The 5,306-nt window shown below is 41.9% G+C and overlaps 1 long non-coding RNA gene across 1 annotated transcript in view; it reads right to left on the reverse strand.

Annotated features, from left to right (window-relative positions):
* Positions 1-4,551, reverse strand: part of LOC116528175 — a 20,457-nt gene extending 15,906 nt beyond the window's left edge. The window contains exon 1 of the long non-coding RNA XR_004258906.1: positions 4,505-4,551. This is a non-coding gene — a long non-coding RNA (uncharacterized LOC116528175). The remainder of the gene's footprint in view (positions 1-4,504) is intronic.
* Positions 4,552-5,306: the final 755 nt, after the last annotated feature.

The raw sequence follows: 5,306 nt of genomic DNA on the forward strand, positions 1-5,306 counted from the left end.
TGTGTGTGTGTGTGTGTGTGTGTGTGTGTGTGTGTGTGTGTGTGTGTAAAGAGGGAGAGAATGAGGGCAAGTATTCCCCTCTTATCTATGGGGGATACATTTCAAGACTGCCAGTGGATGCCTGAAACCTCAGATAGTACTAACCCCTACGTACACTATGTCAGTTGATCTCGTAACTGAGATGGCTACTAAGTGGCTAATGGGTAGGTGGGATATACAGTGTAGACACACTAGGAAAAGGGATGAAAAGGGATGATTCACATCCTGGGCTGGATGGCACGGGTTTTCTTTCTTTTTTTTTCTGTTTTCTTTTTTCCCATTTATTTATTTTATTGCATATCAGGTTTTGGGGTACATGTGAAGAACATGCAAGATTGTTGCATAGGTACAGACGTGGCAGTGTGATTTGCTGCCTTCCTCCCCATCACCTACATCTGGCATCTCTCCCCCTGCTATCTCTCCCCAGCTCCCCACCCCCCACTCTCCCTCCCCTATTTCCCCCCAACTGACCCCAGTGTGCAGTGCTCCCCTCCCTGTGTCCATGTGTTCTCATTGTTCAACCCCTACCTATGAGTGAGAACATGCAGTATTTGATCTTCTGCTCTTCTGCCAGTTTGCTGAGAATGATGGTTTCCAGGTTCATCCATGTCACTACAAAGGACACAAACTCATCGTTTTTGATGGCTGCATAATATTCCATGGTGTATATGTGCCACATTTTCCCTATCCAGTCTACCGTCGATGGGCATTTGGGTTGGTTCCAGGTCTTTGCTATTGTAAACAGTGCTGCAATGAACATTCGTGTGCACGTGTCCTTATAGTAGAACGATTTGTAATCCTTTGGATATATACCCAGTAATGGGATTACTGGGTCAAATGGAATTTCTGTTTCTAGGTCCTTGAGGAATCGCCACACTGTCTTCCACAATGGTTGAACTAATTTACACTCCCACCAACAGTGCAAAAGTGTTCCTATTTCTCCACATCCTCTCCAGCATCTGTTGTCTCCAGATTTTTAATGGTCGCCATTCTAACTGGCGTGAGATGGTATCTCAATGTAGTTTTGATTTGCATTTCTCTGATGACCAGTGATGATGAGCATTTTTTCATATGTTTGTTGGCCTCATGTATGTCTTCTTTTGTAAAGTGTCTGTTCATATCCTTTGCCCACTTTTGAATGGGCTTGTTTGTTTTTTTCTTGTTAATCTGTTTTAGTTCTTTGTAAATTCTGGATATCAGCCCTTTGTCAGATGGGTAAACTGCAAAAATTTTTTCCCATTCTGTTGGTTGCCGATTCGCTCTAATGACTGTTTCTTTTGCTGTGCAGAAGCTGTGGAGTTTGATTAGGTCCCATTTGTCTATTTTGGCTTTTGTTGTCAATGCTTTTGGTGTTTTGGTCATGAAGTCCTTGCCTACACCTATGTTCTGAATGGTTTTGCCTAGATTTTCTTCTAGGGTTTTTATGGTGTTAGGTCTTATATTTAAGTCTTTAATCCATCTGGAGTTAATTTTAGTGTAAGGTGTCAGGAAGGGGTCCAGTTTCTGCTTTCTGCACATGGCTAGCCAGCTTTCCCAACACCATTTATTGAACAGGGAATCCTTTCCCCATTGCTTGTTTTTGTCTGGTTTGTCAAAGATCAGATGGTTGTAGATCTGTTGTGTTGCCTCCGAGGCCTCTGTTCTGTTCCATTGGTCTATATTTCTGTTTTGGTACCAGTACCATGCTATTTTGAGTACTGTAGCCTTGTAGTATAGTTTGAAGTCCGGTAGTGTGATGCCTCCCGCTTTGTTCTTTTTGCTTAGAATTGACTTGACTATGCGGGCTCTCTTTTGGTTCCATATGAAGTTTAAGGTGATTTTTTCCAGTTCTATGAAGAAGGTCATTGGTAGCTTGATGGGGATAGCGTTGAATCTGTAAATTACTTTGGGCAGTATGGCCATTTTCACGATATTGATTCTTCCTAACCATGAACATGGAATGTTTCTCCATCTGTTTGTGTCCTCTCTTATTTCGTTGAGCAGTGGCTTATAGTTTTCCTTGAAAAGGTCCTTTACATTCCTTGTTAGTTGTATTCCTAGGTATTTTATTCTCTTTGTGGCAATTGTGAATGGCAGTTCGTTCTTGATTTGGCTCTCTTTAAGTCTGTTATTGGTGTATAGGAATGCTTGTGATTTTTGCACATTGATTTTGTATCCTGAGACTTTGCTGAACTCGCTTATCAGTTTCAGGAGATTTGGGGCTGAGACGATGGGGCCTTCTAGATATACAATCACATCGTTTGCAAATAAAGACAATTTGACTTCCTCTTTTCCTATTTGAATACCCTTTATTTCTTTTTCTTCCCTGATTGCTCTAGCTAGAACTTCTAGTACTATATTGAATAGGAGTGGTGAGAGAGGGCAACCTTGTCTGGTGCCACATTTTAAGGGGAATGCTTCCAGTTTTGCCCATTCAGTATGATATTGGCTGTTGGTTTGTCATAAATAGCTTTTATTATTTTGAGGTACGTTCTGTCAATACCTAGCTTATTGAGGGTTTTTAGCATAAAGGGCTGTTGAATTTTGTCAAAGGCCTTCTCTGCATCAGTTGAAATAATCATGTGGTTTTTTTGTCTTTGGTTCTGTTTATGTGGTGAATTACGTTTATAGACTTGCGTATGTTGAACCAGCCTTGCATCTCCGGGATAAAGCCTACTTGATAATGGCGGATTAGCTTTTTGATGTGCTGTTGCAATCGGCTTGTCAGTATTTTATTGAAGATTTTTGCATCTATGTTCATCATGGATATTGGCCTGAAGTTTTCTTTTCTTGTTGAGTCTCTGCCGGGTTTTGGAATCAGGATGATGTTGGTCTCGTAAAATGATTTGGGAAGAATTCCCTTTTTGTATTGTTTGGAATAGTTTCAGAAGGAATGGTACCAGCTCCTCTTTGTATGTCTGGTAGAATTCGGCTGTGAACCCATCTGGACCTGGGCTTTTTTTGGGTGGTAAGCTCTTAATTGCTGCCTCCACTTCAGACCTTGTTATGGGTCTGTTCAGGGTTTCGGCTTCTTCCTGGTTTAGGCTTGGGAGGAGGCAAGTGTCCAGGAATTTATCCATTTCTTCCAGGTTTACTAGTTTATGTGCAGAGAGTTGTTTATAATAATCTCTGATGATGGTTTGAATTTCTATGGAATCTGTGGTGATATCCCCTTTATCATTTTTTATTGCATCAATTTGATTATTCTCTCGTTAGCTCTTCTTGTTGCATTCGTCCTTTTACCATTATGTAATGTCCCTCTTTGTCTCTTATGATCTTTGTTGCTTTAAAGTATAATTTATCAGAGATGAGAATTGAAACTCTTGCTTTTTTTTGCTCTCCATTTGCTTGGTAAATCTTCCTCCAACCCTTTATTTTAAGCCTTTGTGTATCCTTGCATGTGAGATGGGTTTCCTGGATACAGCACACTGATGGGTTTTGGCTTTTTATCCAATTTGCCAGTCTGTGTCTTTTGATTGGGGCATTTAGTCCATTCACATTTAGGGTTAATATTGTTATGTGCGAATTTGATACTGCCATTTTGGTGCTAGCTGGCTGTTTTGCCAATTAGTTGATGCACATTCTTCATTGTGTTTGATTCTCTTTACCGTTTGGCATGTTTTTGGAGTGGCTGGTACTGGTTGTTCCTTTATATGTGTAGAGCCTCTTTCAGGAGCTCTTGTAAAGCTGGCCTGGTGGTGACGAAATCTCTGAGTACTTGCATGTTCACAAAGGATTTTATTTTTCCTTCACTTATGAAGCTTAGTTTGGCTGGATAGGAGATTCTGGGTTGAAAGTTCTTTTCTTTAAGGATGTTGAATATTGGCCCCCACTCTCTTCTGGCTTGTAGGGTTGCTGCTGAGAGATCTGCTGTGAGTCTGATGGGCTTCCCTTTGTGGTTAACCCGACCTTTTTCTCTGGCTGCCCTTAGCATTTTCCCGTTCATTTCAACCCTGGTGAATCTGACGATTATGTGCCTTGGGGTTGCTCTTCTTGAGGAATATCTTTGTGGTGTTCTCTGTATTTCCTGGACTTGAATGTTTGCCTGCCTTGCTAGGTTGGGGAAGTTTTCCTGGATAATATCCTGAAAAGTATTTTCCAGCTTGGATTCATTCTCTTCAGCACATTCAGGTACGCCTATCAAACGTAGATTAGGCCTTTTCACATAGTCCCACATATTTCTTGGAGATTTTGTTCATTCCTTTTTACCCTTTTTTCTCTATTCTTGCCTTCCTGTTTTATTTCATTGAGTTGATCTTCGACCTCTGATATCCTTTCTTCTGCTTGGTTAATTCGGCTGTTGATACTTGTGCATGCTTCGCGAAGTTCTCGTGTTGCGTTTTTCAACTCCATCAATTCACTTATGTTCCTTTCTATTTTGTCCATTCTCGTTAGCATTTCGTCAAATCTTTTTTCAAGGTTCTTAGTTTCTTTGCATTGGGTTAGAACATGTTCTTTAAGTTCACAGAAGTTTCTTACTACCCACCTTCTGAAGTCTGATTCTGTCATTTCATCACACTCGTTCTCCATCCAACCTTGTTCCCTTGCTGGTGAGGAGTTGTGATCTCTTTTAGGAGGAGAGGTGCTCTGGTTTCGGGTGTTTTCATCCTTTTTGCCCTGGTTTCTTCCCTTCTTTATGGATTTATCCACCTGTCGACTTTGTAGATGCTGGCTTTCAGATTGGGTCTCTGAGTGGACATTCTGTTTGTTGATGATGAGGTTATTTCTGTTTCTTGGTTTTCCTTCTGACAGTCTGGCCCCTCTGCTGTAGGTCTGCTGAGGTTCACTCCAGGCCCTGGTTGCCTGGTGTTCACCTGCAGCAGGTGCTGAACAGTAAGGGTTGTTACCAGTTTTCTTCTTCTGCTATCTTTGTCCCAGAAGGATACCCGCCAAGTGTCAATCTGATCTCTCCTTTATGAGGTGGCTCTTTGGATATATAGGGGTCAGGGAGCTGCTTGAGGAGACGGTCTCTTCTTTATAGGAGCTCAAATGCTGAGCTGTGAGCTCCATTGTTCATTCAGAGCTGCTGGGCAGGTATGTTTAGGTCTGCTGCAGCAGAACTCATAAACCACTTTTTGTTCCCAGGTGCTCTGTCCCAGGGATTTAGGGTTTTATGAGTTTCGGTTATGCTGCTGCCTTCTCTTTTTTTTTTTTTTTTTTTTGGTCAGAGCTGCCCTGCCCATCAAGGAGGCAGCCTAGTCACTGTCTGCCTGTAGAGGCTTTGCTGAGCTGCTGTGGGCTCTGCCCAGCTGTCGAGTGAACTTCCCTGCAGTCCTGTTTGTATGGGT

The sequence above is a fragment of the Sapajus apella genome, unplaced genomic scaffold, assembly GCF_009761245.1.
Source record: "Sapajus apella isolate SASKATOON/1434 unplaced genomic scaffold, GSC_monkey_1.0 scaffold57, whole genome shotgun sequence".
Lineage (NCBI taxonomy): Eukaryota > Metazoa > Chordata > Mammalia > Primates > Cebidae > Sapajus > Sapajus apella.